Source organism: Carassius auratus, unplaced genomic scaffold (genome assembly GCF_003368295.1).
Source record: "Carassius auratus strain Wakin unplaced genomic scaffold, ASM336829v1 scaf_tig00019490, whole genome shotgun sequence".
In the NCBI taxonomy this organism is placed as follows: domain Eukaryota; kingdom Metazoa; phylum Chordata; class Actinopteri; order Cypriniformes; family Cyprinidae; genus Carassius; species Carassius auratus.
In genome coordinates, this window is record NW_020524962.1 from 19256 (window position 1) to 40838 (window position 21583).

Here is a 21583-nt window from a genome sequence, read left to right on the forward strand (position 1 = left end):
GTCCCATCGTAAATGAGAGCCATTTGAAACAAGAATACCAAACGACAGCATTATTTAATTCCTAATGTTTAATATGATCATTTTAATATTATTATCCTTTTCTCAGAGGTCTGGATGGTTTGAATGGGGAGAAATCAACAGAGGTGACACTGCCTGTGTGTGAAGTGGTGCAGACCCTCGATGACCTCATCGTGTACTTCCAGCAGCCTGACTCTGAACTCGAACATGAGGAGAAAACAGAGGCAGCTCCGATCTCTCATCAAGCGCCAAGATCTCTTCAAAGAAGAGGTGAAATACAACTCAAATGTGTCTTATTAGACTTAGATACAAATGAACAGGCTGACACTTATTATGATCATTTTAGGGAATGCTAACCCTGGTCTCGCACTGCATCGATCGCCTAAATGTGTACAACAGTGCCGCTGAGTTTGAGGAGTTAGCAGGCGAAGAGGCCGGAGAGGCGTGGAAGGACATTCTCAACCTCCTCTATGAACTTCTGGGTAAGAATTCAATCCCATGTCCACAGCCTTCAGCTGTTCACAGAGGGTGATGATGGAGAGAAATGACAGTTATTAGAGGCAGTTAAATAGCAATTCTGTTCTCTTTTATCACCTTGTTGTTGACTCTCAGCCTGATTTATGGAGTAACAGTTAGAAAAAGAGGACCTTGTTCAAGACAGAGATGGACACTCAAGTTAGACCTCAAATGACTTTAGACTTGACTGAACTTGACAAGAATATTTTAAACAAAATTTGAGTTATCATTAAAGGGTTAGTTTACCCAAAAATGAAAATTAGCCTGTTTTACTCACCCCCAAAGCATCCTATGTGTATGTGACGTTCTTCTTTCAGACTAATCCAATCAGAGTTATGTTAAAAATTGTCCGACCACCTCCAAGCCTTTCCATTCGGGCTAAGTGGGTGTTGGTCGTTCAGAACAGTTCAGAAGACGTGAAATAAAGTGTGCGCATCCTTAATAATATACCTTTTAATACAACTCTGATTGGATTCTTCTGAAAGAAGAAAGACACACACACCTAGGATGCTTTGAGGGTGAGTAAAACGTGGGCTAATTTTCATTTTTAGGTTAAATGACTCTTTAACTACTGATATCATAAAGAAAGAACTTGGCAGACTTTTATCATAGTATTTGAGGACGTATGTGTGTGTGTGTTCAGGTTTGAGTAATCATAATGCAAAATCTGAAGCTTCAAATAAACATTTTAATAATCTCTAAACATTTATTCAGATGCAACACCTTATAAAAGTAATTATTTCCACTTACTATCTATTATCTGCATGCTTTTTATAATTTGCAGATTTTATACAATAGTTCAGCAAACAATAAGTTAATATCATGTGAAATTATGGGGGGGTATATTCTCAGCAAAATTGATATGTGATTAAATTGTGATTAATTAGATCTAGTATTAGATTAATTAGCATTTTGTAAATATATTTTACATGTATTTATGTATTTTTGTATCCTGAATTGACTCTATTTAGAGTATACAGATAGAAGAAGACAAATTGAGCTAGAATCCTGGTAGTATCCTTGGAACATATTTGTCTTTAAAACACAACAGTTTTGAAATTTGTAAATGGTAAGTCGGATTTATAAGGATGGAATTTATTTGCAACAATTAAAGGAATGACTCTAGACTCTTGAACTCGTGATAAATAAGAAAATAAGCTCTGTGAGCTACAAAGCTTTATATTTCTTACACATTTTGGTCATCAAAATAATCTTCACAAATGAACACTTGAACTTCAAAGCCTAAATACATAATTTAATTTCACCACCACTAAGTTTGTGACAACACTATTTAAAAATGTATAAGATGGAATTTTTTAAAATAAATTATTATAAACACAACGAGGCTGTAAAAGTGTAGATGAATTTTCCTGTTTGACGTAATAATGTTTAATGTTCCTCTGTAGTCCCATTTAGGCAGTTAGAAGCAATTTGCTTTTATCTCAAAAAATCATGAGTGGGGTACTTCTAATTTATTTTATATTGTAGAATAAAATCTGAAAATATTCTGAGCTTGTGTTAGCCACAGATCCATTAAATAAACATTAGCTTCGGGGTGATGGAAAGTCTTTGGACTTTTGTTCTTTTACAGAACACTATCTATTTTGCGATTGAATTTTGCATGAAATTGTAACATCACATAAGGATCCAGCGAGTGTGAATGCTCTTCTCGCTTCACCTCGACTAGCTCGGCATTTATCAGAGCCCCCATCGAGGTTCGTTCTGAATTTTGCTCGTTCAGAATCATTGAGGTCACCCTCGAGAGGTGCCGTGCTGAGTCTGTCTGGCAACAGTAGCATGATACATTATGCTGGTGACAACAGCCAGTTTTTAACATCTCCTTACGGATGCATTTGCTGCCTCAGGAAACACCTCTTTTCGTTTGGGCTTCAAAACTGCCTAGACAATCTCTCCACAAAGTGCCTTTAGCTCTGGGCTTGAGTTTGATTGATTGCTCTCTGGGAAATATAGTCTAGTTTAAGATTACTCCCATCTAGTATTTTACTCAGACCAGAGGTGCATTAATTTCAGAATATCACCACTTAGGTGGGAACCCTTGTGTGAAGGATAGCGAAAGGGATTTGCAGGTGTTAGAGTGAGGTATGTTAGAATAATGGTGTAACATTGAGCTTATTGCCATTGATTTTTGTCCATTAGCCGCTCTGATTCGAGGCAACAGGACCAACTGCACACAGTTCTCTCGCAAGCTGGATTGGCTAGTCAGCAAGCTAGAGCGCCTGGAGTCCTCATCAGGTAAATACCACTATACTTCAATTCGGACACATACATTAACACTGATTATAGAGGTGTTACATTAACCAGTCTGTCTTATGTGGACACAAACTTAGCGATCAACCATCAGCATCTGCACAGATCAGTGATTTTAGCTCATACTCTGTGTCACAGCAGTATTACAGATTCATAGCAGCATCTAGACAATTTTCATAAAAAAAATCAATAGTAATTTGTTTAAACAACTCAATGCTATCAGATTATATAATGCTTGTATCATCCCTCGTGTTTACTGCAGTGCAATATTAATAAAGCTATTCTATACAGGCATTTTAGAGGTGCTTCACTGTATCCTAATCGAGAGTCCAGAATCTCTGAACATCATCCAGAAGGCCCACATCAAATCCATTATTTCTCTGCTGTACAAGCATGGACGCAACCACAAGGTCAGCATTTGCCTTTTCTGCAACACACACACACACACACACACACACACACACACACACACACACAATATAAAGGATGTTGCTGACCATCCAAAGCCTTAAGATGGAAACTTATACCTGTTGCAATGAATACTATAAATATAATATGAAGAGCTGAAAATGCAGTTTTTTCAAGTTTCATGTATAAGCCCTCATGTCTACCTTGCATTTAGTGCATATTTTTCTATTTTTGGGAAATAAAGGCTACCATTCAAAACTCAATGGTTGTTAAGATTTTTTTATGTTTTTTGAAAAAACTATCTTATGTTCACAAGTCTGCATTTATTTTATAACAAAAATAGAGTAAACCGTTTTCTATTTTAATATATCTCCATTGTCACAAGGCCCTTCAGATATCATTAGAAACAGAGTTTTTAAAACATTTTAAATGTCTTTACCTTTTGATCAATTTTCCTGACCTCAAACATTTGAAAGGTAGTGTAAGTTTATATGATCAAAAAATTTGCTCGAAGGGGTCTTAGGAAGGGTGACCATTCATCCTCTTTTTCCTGGACATTTTAGGCAATTTTGGAATCCTGGCCAGTACATGTCTGGGAAAAAGAGGACATATGGTCAACCTAGTTTAAGTGGGGCAAACATGCAGAGATTTTAACAAGGGGCAGGTGTATTCTGGTGTAGACGCCTGCTACTTGACTTGAGAATTCCTCTGTCTTATAAAATGTGGGTCATGTTAACTCGTAAAAACATTCTAGGAGCTGCACTGCATGTTACGCTAGCAAACCCTCTCAAGTATGCACTTGAGAATATGCAGGCGTAAGACTATAATGTGTGTGTAGGGAAAATGTGCAGTATAAAATGAGTTTAAAGCAATAACAGCATTGTTAAAATGTCTGCTGTACTCCCTTGCAGATTCTGGATGTTCTCTGTTCCCTCTGTGTCTGCAATGGTGTGGCTGTGAGAGCCAATCAGAATTTCATCTGTGACCACCTGCTTCCTAGGAGAGACCTTCTGCTCCAGACGCGATTGATCAATGATGTCCAAAGGTATACAAACCAAAACAAACACTCAATTTTCTTATTCAGAGTGTTTGTTTTTCACTAAAAATACACTCTGTTTACAGTATGAGACCCAACATCTTCCTGGGCATGAGTGAGGGCTCGGCACAGTATAAGAAATGGTACTTTGAGTTGATTATCGATCAAGTAGACCACTATGTAACCAATGAGCCCACCCACCTTCGTGTTGGCTGGGCCACCACCAAAGGCTACGCCCCCTATCCTGGGGGTGGAGAGGGCTGGGGAGGAAATGGTGTGGGTGACGATCTTTACTCCTACGGTTTTGATGGGCTTCATCTGTGGTCAGGTACATTTAAGACCGTTTTCCCATGTTCCTCACTGCCTGCTCTAATATGACATTATGAAAAACGCAAAATATGAACATGATTTCATCTGAATGATTTCTCTCCGCATCTGATAGGGCGAATCCCACGGCCCGTGGCCTCTATTAACCAGCACTTGCTGAATTCAGATGATGTTGTGAGCTGTTGTCTTGATCTCGGAGCCCCTAGCATGTCTTTCCGAATTAACGGTCAGCCTGTTCAAGGCATGTTTGAAGACTTCAACATAGACGGCTTCTTCTTTCCCGTCATCAGTTTCTCTGCAGGGGTCAAGTGAGTTTCTTTAATGTAGAGTACCCCACACTGATTAAGAGTTTCACATTAATAACAAAAAGGAATAAGGTTAAATTTTGAGTTTACGTGTATTTTAATATTAATGAGGACAAAATCCTGTAGCAATCATTCAACATGTTATTATACAATTTTTACTCTGAGCGTAGCTCTTCTGCAATAATTCTACAGGAGTTATGCTTTGTGTCAAATGAACCCTTTCTTCTTTTGCGCTGTATTCATCCGCCCTAAAGCACTTCATGTTCAATCAACAGCGACAGGCCATTACTCACTTGATTTCTCAAGCAGCTCCAAACAAATTTGGGACAAACCAGTGTTGCTATTAGGATTAATCAAGCAATTGATCATGATTTGTGTTTTTTCTCCTTAAGGGTCCGTTTCTTGTTGGGTGGTCACCATGGAGACTTTAAGTTCCTGCCTCCAGCAGGCTATGCCCCATGCTATGAAGCCCTGCTTCCCAAAGAAACGATGCGTGTGGAGCCTGTGAAGGATTATAAAAGAGACCTGGAGGGAGTGAGAGATCTGCTGGGCACCACAGAGTTCCTCTCCCAGGCTTCATTCATTCCTGTTCCTGTTGACACCAGCCAGGTGAGATATTATCAGTATTTGACTAATTCACTATGTTTTTACACTCTTTTCTATCTGTACTCAAGTTCTACCAGGGCTTCACAATTAATCCAAGATTAATCAAAGCTTTACTATAAAAAGTATTAATTCTTATGTTTATTTTTAACAATTTAATTCTTGTTATTATTACTACTATTATTAAGTACTTGTTTTTATTTTACAATGAAATATATACAAAATAATTCTTATATTGTTTACAATTTGTAATAATAATTTTACAGTTACTTGATTTATGTTGCTCAAATGTTTAGTGACATACTGTACGACACTTTTTTTTTTGTCATGTGACTCAGCTTGTTCTGCCTCCGCATCTTGAAAATGTACGGGACAAGTTAGCTGAGAACATCCATGAGCTCTGGGGCATGAACAAAATAGAGCTTGGCTGGATGTATGGCAAGGTAGGAAAACATTTAAGTGGACACTATAACAAACACTAAACAGCATGATCAGAATTTCTTAGCATATGGATTTCAAAATAATATGTATGGCATGAGCACCGATATCAGGATAATTTCTGCTGTGTGACTTTAACTGCTGGAGGAAATCAGAGGAGGATCATTGAAAAGTCATCCTGAATTGAGAGTCTTTGGTTGCAGTTTAAATGAATATTTAAGCATCCCAAGTAGCAACACAGCAGATGGGGATGCAGATCCCATTTTCAGATAGTAGGGGCAAAAGGAAACTACTTTGATCCTGTTTATATCTTTCTCTGATCGCTGCAGGAGAGTAACTCCAGAAATTGCAGAGCACAATGAAAAAGCTCTCTGATGACAAAGCTTTGCAGTATCACAGTAGTTAAGACAATCTTAATGAGTAGCATGCTGTCCAAGAGCTTGCCAGAAAAATTAATTATGGTTGAGTGCTGCTGTTACTTCTGAGGCTGGATCTTAGCATTTATTAGGAACAAATATTTCAGAGACCCAGCTGGTCTCTGATTAATCAGATTTTAATAAAACTTAGCTGGCTTCAGGTGGCATTGTTGTGAGCATGTGGGGTTACAGGACAAGAGCAGCTTGGCAAGAAAAATGCCACTTTCATTCTGCCACCATTATTCAGTCCTAAATGCTTTAGTATTCTCTCTCGCATCACATCAATCTAAAGAGCTTTAAAGATCATGAATTAAAGCGCAGTATTAGTATTGGAGTTTCTCTTTCTGATTAATCCCTATCTCAGCACTAATGAATTATTTTACTAGTTAGAAACACTAGTTAAATTTAAAATTACATTCGTATACATTCTTATTCTCATACCAAGTCATTCTTATATGCTGATTTGCTGCTCAAGAGACATCTCTTATTATTATAAATATTGAAAGCAGTTGTGCTGCTTAATTTTTTGAGGAAACCGATACATTTTTTCATAATTTTTTTGCTGATTAGAATGTTCAAAAGAACAGCATTTATTTGAAATATAATTATTTTAAAACATTATAAATGTAACTTGTATATTATATTAATTTATTACACACAGACTGATATATTTCAAATGCTTTTTTCTTTTAATTTTGATGTTTATAACTGACAACACAAGAAAATCCCAAATTCAGTATCTCAGAAAATGTGAATATTGTGAAAAGGTTCAATATTGAAGACACCTGGTGCCACACTTTAATCAGCTAATTAACTCAAAACACCTGCAAAGGCCTTTAAATGGTCTCTCAGTCTAGTTCTGTAGGCTACACAACCATGGGGAAGACTGCGGACTTGACAGTTGTCCAAAAGACGACCATTGACACCTTGCACAAGGAGGGCAAGACACAAAAGGTCATTGCAAAAGAGGCTGGCTGTACACAGAGCTCTGTGTCCAAGCACATTAATAGAGAGGCGAAGGGAAGGAAAAGATGTGGTAAACAAAAGTGTACAAGAAATAGAGATAACCGCACCCTGGAGAGGATTGTGAAACAAAACCCATTCAAAAATGTGGGGGAGATTCACAAAGAGTGGACTGCAGCTGGAGTCAGTGCTTCAAGAACCACTACGCACAGATGTATGCAAGACTTGGGTTTCAGCTGTCGCATTCCTTGTGTCAAGCCACTCCTGAAAAACAGACAGCGTCTTGCTTCAAAAAGGACTGGACTGCTTCTGAGTTGTCCAAAGTTACGTTCTCTGATGAAAGTAAATTTTGCATTTCCTTTGGATATCAGGGTCCCAGAGTCTGGAGGTAAAGAGGCAAAGGCACACAGTCCACATTGCTTGAAGTCCATTGTAAAGTTTCCACGGTCAGTGATGGTTTGGGGAGCCATGTCATCTGCTGGTGTTGGTCCACTGTGTTTTCTGTGGTCCAAGGTCAACGGTGGTTGACATGGTTTAAGGACCATGTTATCCCTGTTCTTAATTTGCCAGCAAACTCACCTGACCTTAACCCCATATAAAATATATGGGGTATTGTGAAGAGGAAGATGCGAAATGTTAGACCCAACAATGAAGAAGAGCTGAAGGCCACTATCAGAGAAACCTGGGCTCTCATAACACCTGGCAGAGCCACAGACTGATCGACTCCATGCCACGCCACATTACTGCAGTAATTAAGGCAAAAGGAGTCACAACTAAGTATTGAGTGCTGTACATGCTCAATCTTTTAATGTTCATACTTTTAAGATTTCTAAAAATCCTTTCTTTGTATTGGTTTTAACTTATATTCAAATTTTCTGAGATAATGAATTTGGGATTTTCTTTAGTTGTTAGTTATAATCATCAAAATTAAAAGAAATAAAGATTTGAAATATATCGGTCTGTGTGTAATGAATGAATATAATATACAAGTTTCACTTTTTGAATGAAATTAGTGAAATAAACTTTTTGATGATATTCTAATTATATGACCAGCACCTGTGTATTGCTGTCCTCAAACTTTTGTACGGTTGTGTATATTAAACATCAGCTACTGTAGTTTAAAAAGTTGAAATCAGTCTCCTAGCAGAAGTACAAAATAATAGGCAAATATTAAATATTACTTCTCTGTGAATGTTTTTACTTTTATAAATGTAGTATGAAATGCATTTTGTCGCATTTAGATTACAGATAATTTTTACACATTTGCTCTTTTTCAAGGTCCGAGATGACAACAAGAGACAGCACCCTTGTCTTGTGGACTTCTCTAAACTGCCAGAAACAGAAAAGAATTATAACCTGCAAATGTCAACTGAAACTTTGAAGTGAGTATTACTGCAATGACTTGCAAATAAAAGGCTGTAGATAAGGCCATTATTATTAAAATGCTTATGGTAATGTCAGTAAATACTGATAAGCTGTGGCCGCGGAATTCATTTCATTCCAATAGACTCTCTAGACTCAGCAGTATTTCGATCAAAATACAATAACCAGCTCAATGAGGTGTTGAACAGATTCATTTCTTTTGATAAATATTGCAATGCATTACTTGACACTTCTATTCACTTCTTTCATAAAGTATAGCCCATGGTGTTTTGTTGATCATTTGCTCAGTTTTCTGAAAGTTATTCTCTTTTTAGGACCCTGCTTGCTTTGGGATGCCATGTTGCACAAGTCAATATGAATGCTGAAGACGACCTGAAAAAAATGAAACTCCCCAAGAAGTAAAACCAGCACAAATTGAACATCGAAACCAAAATATTTATATTTGAACTATCTGCCCAAATGAAGTTTGATTGACAAGTTTTAATACCGTGAAATGTTTGGCCTTTTCTGTCTTAATTCTTTTCTCATGTATATCCTCCTCTTTAAAGCTACATGATGGCAAATGGTTATAAACCTACACCACTGGACCTCTCTGATGTGAAACTGACACCTGGTCTAGAGGTTCTAGTTGATAAACTGGCTGAAAATGCTCATAATGTTTGGGCTAAAGATCGCATAAAACAAGGATGGACCTATGGTATTCAGCAGGTAACAACATCCATGTTCATTATGCATTAGAGATGACATTAGATTTGTCTGTTTTCCCTGAAGCGCATTGACAAATGTGTAAAATGAATACCCTTATTTATCATCTCTTCTGCATTTTATTCAAAGGATTTGAAAAAACCGTCGTAATCCTCGTCTGGTGCCATATGCTTTATTAGATGAACGCACTAAGAAATCGAACAGAGACAGTCTTCGAGAGGCCATCCGTACTCTGGTTGGATATGGATATTTCATAGACCCACCTGATCAGGAGAGTGAGTTTAAATGTTTATATATATATATATATATATATATATATATATATATATATATATATATATATAATTTTTATCATTACATTATGGAAAATAATGAACTTTTATCACAATATGCTAAAAAATTAGCATATTGTGATAAAAGTTCATTATTTTCCATAATGTAATGATAAAAATTAAACGTTCATATATTTTAGATTCATTGCACACCAGCTGAAATATTTCAGGTCTTTTATGGTTTTAATACTGATGATTTGGGCATACAGCTCATGAAAACCCAAAATTCCTATCTCAAAAAATTAGCATATCATGAAAAGGTTCTCTAAACGAGCTATTAACCTAATCATCTGAATCAACTAATTAACTCTAAACACCTGCAAAAGATTCCTGAGGCTTTTAAAAACTCCCAGCCTGGTTCATTACTCAAAACCGCAATCATGGGTAAGACTGCTGACCTGACTGCTGTCCAGAAGGCCATCATTGACACCCTCAAGCGAGAGGGTAAGACACAGAAAGAAATTTCTGAACGAATAGGCTGTTCCCAGAGTGCTGTATCAAGGCACCTCAGTGGGAAGTCCGTGGAAAGGAAAAAGTGTGGCAAAAAACGCTGCACAACGAGAAGAGGTGACCGGACCCTGAGGAAGATTGTGGAGAAGGACCGATTCCAGACCTTGGGGGACCTGCAGAAGCAGTGGACTGAGTCTGGAATAGAAAAACATCCAGAGCCACCGTGCACAGGCGTGTGCAGGAAATGGGCTACAGAGAAGCAGCACTGTACTGTTGCTCAGTGGTCCAAAGTACTTTTTTCGGATGAAAGTAAATTTTGCATTTCATTCGGAAATCAAGGTGCCAGAGTCTGGAGGAAGACTGGGGAGAAGGAAATGCCAAAATGCCTGAAGTCCAGTGTCAAGTACCCACAGTCAGTGATGGTCTGGGGTGCCATGTCAGCTGCTGGTGTTGGTCCACTGTGTTTTATCAAGGGCAGGGTCAATGCAGCTAGCTATCAGGAGATTTTGGAGAAATACAAGCTTCCATCTGCTGAAAAGCTTTATGGAGATGAAGATTTTGTTTTTCAACATGACCTGGCACCTGCTCACAGTGCCAAAACCACTGGTAAATGGTTTACTGACCATGGTATTACTGTGCTCAGTTGGCCTGCCAACTCTCCTGACCTGAACCCCATAGAGAATCTGTGGGATATTGTGAAGAGAAAGTTGAGAGACGCAAGACCCAACACTCTGGATGAGCTAAAGGCTGCTATCGAAGCATCCTGGGCCTCCATAACACCTCAGCAGTGCCACAGGCTGATTGCCTCCATGCCACGCCGCATTGAAGCAGTCATTTCTGCAAAAGGATTCCCGACCAAGTATTGAGTGCATAACTGAACATAATTATTGACTTTTTTGTATTAAAAACACTTTTCTTTTATTGGTCGGATGAAATATGCTAATTTTTTGAGATAGGAATTTTGGGTTTTCATGAGCTGTATGCCAAAATCATCAGTATTAAAACAATAAAAGACCTGAAATATTTCAGTTGGTGTGCAATGAATCTAAAATCTATGAAAGTTACATTTTTATCATTACATTATGGAAAATAATGAACTTTTATCACAATATGCTAATTTTTTTAGAAGGACCTGTGTGTGTATATATATATATATATATATATATATATATATATATATATATATATATAATTATAAGTGTTCATAATTTTCCCTTTCCTAAAATTTCACCTATTTTCCAATTCTGTAGCTGCTCACACAGAGAAGGAAGGCATTGAATCCTTCCGTCTCTTCCGTGTGGAGAAGACCTTCGCTGTGAAGACAGGAAAGTGGTATTTTGAGTTTGAGGCGCTCACCGGAGGTGACATGCGGGTGGGTTGGGCACGGCCCGGATGCAGACCTGATAAAGAACTGGGACTAGATGACCAGTCCTTCGTCTTTGATGGCTACAGGGTGATTATCTGATACTGTCACGTTGGTCTATTTTGTTTTATGCTGGAACAAGTAACAACAGAGGAGTTAAAAATTAAGTCTGGACTCAAAGACTTTTAAAATGTATAGAACATAATAGAAGAAAATAGAGTAGAACATAATAGAAGTATATTCTGTTTAATCTAAAGAATAATGTTTTCTAATATTGTTTTAGTCAATGATACATTATTTGAATCTTAAAAATGCCTCCAGGGCCGACGGGTTCATATGGGCAGTCATTTCTTTGGGAGGAATTGGAATAAAGGAGATGTGGTGGGCTGCATGATCAACATGGAGGACAAATCCATGATATTCACCCTGAATGGAGAGATCTTAATTACCAACAAGGGCTCCGAGCTCTGCTTTGCCGACTTTGAAACTGAAGATGGTAAACAGACAGGTTTCATCATAAACACAAAGCATCTGTAATATATTATACATATAGATAGGAAAATCACTTATTATCAAAATGAAAGTAAAGGAACAAAGACATTTATTTTTTTTATTGATACAAATTGATACATACTGACCTTTGTCACCATAGGATTCATCCCAGTGTGCAGCCTGGGTCTTTCCCAAATTGGCCGCATGAATTTAGGAAAAGACGCTAGTACTTTTAAGTACTACACTATGTGTGGCCTCCAGGAAGGCTTTGAACCCTTTGCTGTCAACATGAATCGAGAGGTCACCATGTGGTTCAGCAAACGCCTGCCTACATTTTTTAATGTACCAGAGGACCATCCCCATATTGAGGTACATATAGAGGTTGTGAATTACTGTATCTCTTTTTACTTTCTTGAAAAATACTAGGATGGATTCTGTAAACTGCATCTTTTTTTCTTTAGGTTACTAGAATAGATGGGACTGTGGACACACCTCCATGTCTAAAGGTAACACACAAGACATATGGGACCCAGACCAGCAATGATGACATGGTCTGTTGTCGTCTAAGCATGCCTGTTGAGTTCCACTCTGGCCTTCGGAAGACAACTGATATCAATGAGGTGATCGCTGAGGACCAAAGAGCCAAGAAGGATGATGGAGGCAAGATTGATTGTGGCAGCATTACAAAGGTAAAAAAAAAAAAGATAAAAAAAGAAGAAAAAAAACAAACAAACACTAATTATTAACACTCCTCACTTTGTAAAAGCTAACATTTGAGAACAATACAAGAACCTTAATATTGTACTCATTTGACTTTTGATGTATTTGTGCTTAAGCACTTTTATTCTGTGAGAGTGTTTGCTGGACAAGATCCATCGTCCGTTTGGGTGGGCTGGGTGACCCCAGACTACCACTACTACAGCAAGTACTTCAGCCTCGGTACAGTTCGCACCGTCACTGTCACACTGGGAGATGAGCGGGGACGTGTTCACGAGAGGTCAGTTCCAAACACTGGTTCACACTTCCAAAAGAAACCCCAATATTTGAGACTACTGTCGTTTTCACGCAGCTATTTTCACCGTACTCCAACATAGATCCCAGACATATTGGAAATTTCTTCTGACTGAATCTGTCTGTTGTCTTTTTGTCATCTCTTTTAATTCAGTGTGAGGAGGAGTAATTGTTACATGGTCTGCGCTGGTGATGTTGTCAGCGGCTCCACAGGCCGTAGTAACACTGATCTGGAGATCGGCTGCTGCATAGACCTGGCCTCAGGCCTGGTGTCATTCACTGCCAATGGGAGAGATCTGCCTACTGCATACCAGGTAATTTCAACTCCTAACAATACATACATACTACTCTTTTCACAATGTATGGATATAGATGCTTGCATATTCAGATGATCACTTGTTGCGTTTTTAGTTAATTCCAATCTAATTTTCTTTTTGGGCAAATTATAAGGGGTTTTATTTCAATGAAAAGTAAAGCATGTGGAAAGTAATTCCCAAGTTTGGTTTGACTGAGACTTTCTACAGAGCTGATTATGGCTAGCGCAATGTAGCTTTAATTAAGCTCTATGCTTTTCTATTCTTAGTTTGCCTAAGGCTCTAATTTTAAATCAGACTCACAATAGCAAATATTTAAAAGGCTGTATCATGTCTGAGCAGTCTGGATTTAAATTGATCCTAAGTTGAGTGCAACACTTGCTTGTCCAAGTAGAGCAAAAGTAAACCTATCAGAATAGACTTCATATGGTTTCTTCTGCGTTATCTTAGGTTGAGCCTAACACGAAGCTCTTCCCTGCTGTGTTTGTTCAACCCACGAGTCCCAACCTCTTCCAGTTTGAGTTTCCAAAAATCCCAGTAAGTCTATACAATGAATGTTTTAAAGTTCCTCCATTTCACACATTATAATTCACTGACATTGTCTGCATAAATCCTCACATAGGATGCAATGCCCCTGTCTTCGGCCATCTTTAAGAGTTTACAAAGAAACCCAGAGCCCCAGTGTCCTCCTCGGCTGGATGTGCAGACACTTGTGTCTGTGCTGTGGAGCAGAATGCCCAACACCTTCCTGACGGTGGAGGTGGCCCGTGTGAGTGAGAGGCATGGCTGGGTGGTGCAGTGTCTAGAGCCCTTGCAGATGATGGCTGTTCATATACCAGAGGAGAACAGGTGATGCATAACTTAATCTGTTTTTCACAGGCAGTGACTGGCAACTTTGTGATCCTTGAAATGTGACCTTACATTGAAATAAAACCCCTTAAGTGCTCATTTGGCTCCAATGCCTGCAGGCTTGAATGAAGATCTTAACCTACTTTCTGTTTGCCACACCATAGGTGTATCGACATCATGGAACTATCAGAAAATGAAGATCTACGGCAGTTCCACTATCACACTTTAAAGCTCTTCTGCGCCCTATGTGCCCTGGGCAACACCCGCGTTGCTCATGCCCTCTGTAGCCATCTTGACCAATCACAGCTCTTATACACCATTGATAACCAGTACCTGACTGGTCAACTGCGTGAAGGCTTTTACGATGTCCTCATCAGCATCCACCTGGAGACGGCCAAAGAGGCCCATTTCATGATGAACAACGAGTTTATAATCCCAGTAACAGAAGAGACGAGGAGCATCCGCCTCTTCCCTGACGACTCTAAGCGTCACTCTCTTCCTGGCGTAGGCTTGAGCACATCACTTGCCCCTCATTTCAACTTCACCCCTCCGTGTTTCATTACCCCCAAGCGCGATCAGCCTCTCTTCAGCCCACAGATCCCCCTGGGTATCCTGAAGGAGAAAGCCATGAGCATGCTTACGGAAGCCGTGCAGGGTGGAGGCGCCCACATTCGAGATCCTGTGGGTGGAAGCGTTGAGTATCAGTTTGTGCCGATTCTCAAGTTGATTGGCACCCTGCTGATAATGGGGGCGCTGACCAGTGAAGAGGTAAGGACCATCCTGCTTCTCATTGACCCCAGTGTGTTTGGGGACCGTAAGGAGGAGGAGGAACAGACAGCAGTGGCAGAAAAGGGAGCCGAGAAAGAGGAGGCAACCAGTAATGAAGAGAAGGCTGTGGAGGCTGGGGAGGAAGAGAGTAAAGAGGCCAAGCAGCCTTCTAAGGGTCTCCTGGAGAAAAGCTTGCCTGAATCAGTCAAACGGCAGGTGAGTAACTTGTTATCTTATTGATTATGATCTGTCATTTGCATTCATATTATTTTGCAATTTATGTCCATATTGTGGTTAAGGTGTAAGGTAAAGTTTACAAGTTCTTCTGTGATTAGATTATGCTTGCTTTTGACTTACTGATAACTTTAGACAGAAATGTAATGCATTTTATTAATTTTTTATTATATCATTAATAACTCATTAAAAACTTTTTTTTTAAGTAAGGAATAAAAAATATAATGATGATGTTGTAATTACCATAATTACTAGATTACCTGAATGTTCTGCAAGGAGCTGTTCACATCCTCAATATTGGAATAATCCATTTCTATGCGCTTGTAGTTTGTCGTTTCTCCAATCAAAAATAAAGACATGGTTTTAATGTGTACATGGCACAATGCAATGGATATAAAGACAGTATAAGTCATTATAATCCCTAATTATGTTCCCACTGGATGCAACAAATGGCTCAGTTGTAATGGGTTTTCTTGTTTTTGTCTTGTCTCGCCGGTGTTCTGACCGGAACACACATCACAGTAGGACAATGGGCGTAAAATTTCCACACGCTTGAGGCATTAGGCCAATCACAAAGCACTGGATAGTTGTATTTACAGTATTTGGAAAACAACGTGTTTTTTAACCTTAAACTGCATAAACACATTTCAGTACCCCAAATAATGTTCTTTATAGCAACATCATATGATCCCTTTAAGAGTAGTCATTTATTGGACTTGTTAAACAGAAAAAAAAGTAACATTTTACTGCAGAAACTGCTGCCATTTTGAGTTGTTGAGTTTCTGCATGATGACACAGCAGTCAGGTGGTACAGAACAAGTCGGAGTGTAAAAGTCGTAATTATGAGTTCTACAAGTCAGAATCTGGATGTTACAGTAATTTCATGATAATGGATACCTTATAATTTCACCCAACTTTATTTGGACATGCACATTGTTTAAGTGCAGTGAATATCGTGAATCCCAAAGTATTGATTAATATGGCAGTGGTCTTATACAGATTTCTGGAAATCAAAATATTGGCTTAATTTGTATATTCCAATCAGTTAAGTGCATTTGATTTGAGTATGAATGAGTATGTGAACTATAAAATCTTCCTGTGGAGGTTTATATTTCCAACAAATTTTTTTACCTTTAACCTCAACTGTACCTCTAAACAACATTACAGAGATAAGTGTGTTTTTCTTTACTGAATATATGGGTTCTTACGAGTGATTTTGTGTAATTGTTTGTTTGTTGTGCAGATGTGTGAACTGCTGCACTATTTCTGTGACTGTGAGCTGAAGCAGCGCATTGAGGCTATAGTGGCCTTCTCAGATGAATTTGTGTCCAAGCTCCAATACAATCAGAAGTTCCGCTACAACGAGTTGATGCTAGCCCTCAACATGTCAGCTGCTGTCACTGCCAAGAAGACAAGAGAGTTTCGCTCACCTCCCCAAGAGCAGGTAAGCCTTCTTCATAGACTCACATAAAGCTTCATTCCTCATAGATCTCAGAATGTCCAGAAAAGACCTTTAGTGACACTTGAACACTTTAATGAAAGACGCCTCTATCTGTCTTGAGCACATGTATGTGGATTTATTACAAAAAAAATCTGCTGACAGAGTAATGTTTCTCCTGCTGTCGCTGTTACTACTAATTTCGGTAACACTTTAGAATAAGGTTCCATTAGTTAATGTTAGTTAATGTATTAATTAACATGAACAAACAATGAATAATACATTTATTACTGTATTTATTCATCTTCGTTAATGTTAGTTAATGAAAATACAGTTATTCATTGTTCATGGTAATTCACAGTGCATTAACTAATGTTAACAAGCACAACTTTTGATTTAAATAATGCATTAGTAAATGTTGAAATTAACATGAACTAAGACTTATAAATGCTGTAGAAGGATTGTTCTTGCTTAGTTCATGTTAACGAAAGTAGTTAACTAACATTAACTAATGGAACCTTATTCTAAAGTGTTACCCTAATTTCTGTATGCAAACTACATCCTTGTGAATGGAGGCGAGAAAACAAACACCTTGGCCTCAGAACAGATCCTGGACTTTTATTTGAAAATGCACAACAGTACTACCAATAAACCTGTGCCAAGGTTTTGACTTGTTGTCTTTTGATTTGTGCTGAGCACAGCTTTAAGACTAAGTCAGAGTGGACTTTTCCCAGAATTATTCATGTTTATTTTTTTAATTAAACCACTGTTTCGCTAACTTAGAAGATGCATCTTTTGCACCCACTCCATTTTTTTCCTGCTTGGCAGAACAGTTCCCCCTGTTTTAAATGCACACCACATCTACTAACTGAGAAAACCCTGTGTAGTTTAGCTCATGTGGCCATCGCAAGCTAATGTCAGAAATAAACTGGTCTGTGTCTGTAACAAGTGCAATAGAAAGGTTTCTTACAGATACATCTGATTTCCATTAGAATGTTATATAACTTCTGTAAAAGGTTGGGGTTATGAAATCTATATTTCATGTTCCATCATATAAAAAATAAAGATATCAGATTATTTCTCAGTTTTGGTTTCCTCAAGCAGCATATATATATTATAATTGTTTTTATTTATTATAATTGCAGATAAATATGTTGCTGAACTTCAGTGCTGGTGATGATTGCACTTGCCCTGAGGAGCTGCAAGAGGAGCTTCAAAGCTTTCATGATGACCTGCGACTCCACTGTGGTATATGTTTATCCATTCTTTCTATTGTTTACCTCCAGTCTCACCCTATTTCTCACTACATTCGAGTTCTTTAAATGCAAGTTTAAATTGCCAACCTACAGCCTGTTCTGCCTAATTGAAAAATAACACAAATAATCAGATACAGTCATCTTTGCATATATACACAGGCATCCCTATGGAGGAGGAAGAGGAGGAGCAGGACACATCTCTTAAAGGCCGCCTAATGTCCCTGGTATACAAGATTAAAGGTCGCCCCCAAAAAACGGAGGAAAAACCAACAGAGCAAGAACAGGCGGCTCCCAGTAAGGCTTGTGACAAAAAAGATTCTTCAATGGTTTTTTATTTGTTACTGTTTATTATGCATTTTGTTCTGCTGTATCTGGCTACAAAGACTCTATTGAGGGCCAGAACATTCTAAACCAAGCTGTGCAAACATAAAAAAAAAAACCTTGCAAGTTATTAAGTAAAACATACATTATTTAACTTACCAAATGTGTTTAAAGTTTAGCTGCACTCCCAAAGAAGTAGATCAAAATTAGTACTAAAATGCTATGAAAAATATTTCATAAATCATGACCTAAATGTTGTTAAGTAGATGTATTTTCATTAAGGAGGGCAATGCCTTTGTCAATCAACCAATCAATTAATCAATCAACAAAAAGATAGCTAAACATAAATGTTTTTTTCTATTAACAACAGTTATAATGTATGACTTGGTGTCAATAAACATGGAAAAATATTATGGCATTAATTACTTGTTGAAACCATGTAAACATCAAATGGAAATACATTAACATTAGGCAAAAAATGTTTTTACCCACATACTATTTTTATTAAGTTATATATTTAGTCCTAACAGTAAAAAATAAATTGATAAACTCATGATCAAAAACATTAATTGTACTGTGCCTGTTTTATTAATCTTCTGAAATAAAAAGAAAGTTATGAGCTCCAGATCTGCAACAAAAAAAGGGGTATTAAAATGGCTAGTGCATTAACATAGACTTTAATCATGTTACCAGCCACGGGAGGAAAGGTACATATTAAAATGGATGTAATCTGTAGATGCTGTATAAAAAGCACCAGTGCTGCACTCTCTTGATGAGAGAAGTATGTGATTAGAGCAGCTATTCTAAGAACAGCACACAGGGCAATTTGTGAATAGAAAATATTAATAGATGTAAACGACATACAGTACATAATAGTCCTAACACATGACTAGAGCAAAGGTTTGAAAACTCTTCTACATGAGGGGCCATTTTTAGTTTAATATTAGTAATCACTGTTCCAAGATCACCTTAATCATTTATTAATATTACTATGCTTTATGCAATATAATACAATACAGCAGTTATAACCACTAATCTGTATTCAGTGCCTCAGTATCTGCAAAAATCTAATTAAGAATGACTAAAGGAAAAATTTTTTTTTATCTCACTCTACCTGCTTTTGTCTCCTTCAGCCAACTTGAAGGAGCTGATATCACAAACTATGGTCACCTGGGCACAGGAGTGCAAGATCCAAGACCCGCACTGGTCCGCAGCATGTTCAGCCTTTTGAGAAGGCAGTATGATGGCATCGGCGAGCTGCTCAGGGCCTTGAGGAAGAGCTACACTGTCAGTGACAAGTCTGTAGAGGACGCGATCAACCTGCTGGCCTCGCTGGGCCAGATCCGCTCACTACTTAGCGTCCGCATGGGAGAAGAGGAGGGCCAGCTCATGATTGATGGCCTGGGGTAAAATTTCATCTTCCAGACTTATCTTCCTACATCCTGCTAGGGAAATAGATTTATCTATACCATACCATTATTGTTATTGGTCAGTATTTTACTGTGCATCATCATTTCTTCTATTTGTACATTTAGATTGCGCTTGCCATCATCTAATTCTCACGCACTCACTGTTAAGTTGACATTTATACAGACAAAATAGTAAAAAAAAAAAAAAATATATATATATATATATATATATATATATATATCAACCATTGTCTGACATCCTCTGCTACATCCTCTAAAGTGTTTGTCTTATTCTTTCACTCAGGGACATCATGAACAACAAAGTGTTTTACCAGCATCCAAATCTGATGCGTGTTCTTGGCATGCATGAGACAGTAATGGAGGTCATGGTCAATGTGCTGGGGGGAGACAAGAATAAGGTACTCTTTTGAGCCATACTTTGGATAAGTGTCTACTAAATGCACAAATGTAAATGTGTAGACTTTAGATAGATGTTTATGATCGTAAGATCCCATGACTCAATTGGACACTTGTGCATCCAAGCCAAACCCTTCTCATCCAAACCTTCTTAAACTAAACACCATATCTAGAGGGATATCACATAATACATGGGAAGATAAAGTAGCTACGGTGTGTCATGTCTAACAGCTTAATACCTCCTTATGCATTAGGGGTGGCAATAGGGCGAAAGCTAAGACAAGAACAGCAGGAATGGGTCACTTCTCATTCCAGTCCTTTTTGAGGTTTGTCGGTTGTCTACTATGACACTGACTATGCCAGATATGACATTGCCACAGTGTCTCTCATTTCTGCTTGGCAGCCTCATTAAACAGGTCTCACGCAATGGGATGTGGGTCCCAGACATTTAGGGTCACCATATTCCCTGTTCAGATTAAGTACACAACATAGAGGCTTGTATTAACTGTGGAGCCTCACGTCTCATATTTCAGTCTGTCTGGGGGTTCTTTCGATATCTAGAGTATGTTACATTACACACATTTAGCCACCGTGTGAGGACACGCATGTGAAAAAGGTGAAAGATTAATTTGAAGTGTGAAGGAAACGATCTCCGTCTGTGCAGAGGTGAAATGAATGCTGTTTTTAACTCTCAGGAGATTGCCTTCCCCAAGATGTGGCCAGCTGTTGTCGCTTCCTGTGCTACTTCTGTCGCATCAGCCGTCAGAACCAGAAGGCTATGTTTGACCACCTGAGCTACCTCCTGGAGAACAGCAGTGTGGGGCTGGGTAATCACACACTCAAACACACACACAGTTCTTCAGGGATGCAGATCAGGCAGGGCTGAATCACACTGTGTGTTGCCATGTCTGCTTATCAAAGTGCCAGTTTGTTTATTTTATGTCTTTTTTTACTTACCGGTATTTTACAAACACACTCACGTATTTGAGTTTCTAATTCTAGCTGTGGGCACAAAAAAAGAGATCTGGCGCACATACGTACACTGCAGAGAACAGCAACTTAAAGAGGAAAGGCAAATGTTGTGTTACATACCCTATAAAAATTGGTAGTTACACCCCTGTGTTATGTATAAAAATCTATTAATGCACAAAAGCACACACTTTTCTTTCCCCATAGCCATGCATTTATGCAGGAGAGATTAAGGATTTACCATTCAAAAGATTGGTCTGTAATATTTTTTAATGATTTTTGAAGTCTCATATGCTCACAGAAGCTTTTAATAAAATTAAATATTAATATATTAAAAATTCAATGTATTCCTGAGATTGTAAAGCTACATTTTCATCAGTCATTAATCCAGTCACATGCTCCTTCAAAGAAATAAATATAATATTTATGCAATAAATATTTCTAACATTAGAAATGATTTTACTGTCACTTTTATCAGCTGAATACATCCTTTCTTTAAAAAAATCCATAAATCTTCCCTATTTCAATCCATAAAACCCTTCCTGATAACAAAACCATTGCTAATGTTGGTTGG

General features: G+C 38.1%; 1 pseudogene; it reads left to right on the plus strand.

Annotated features, from left to right (window-relative positions):
• The window catches only part of LOC113076257 (ryanodine receptor 3-like), a 39121-nt pseudogene extending 18162 nt beyond the window's left edge, over positions 1–20959 (plus strand).
• Positions 20960–21583: the final 624 nt, after the last annotated feature.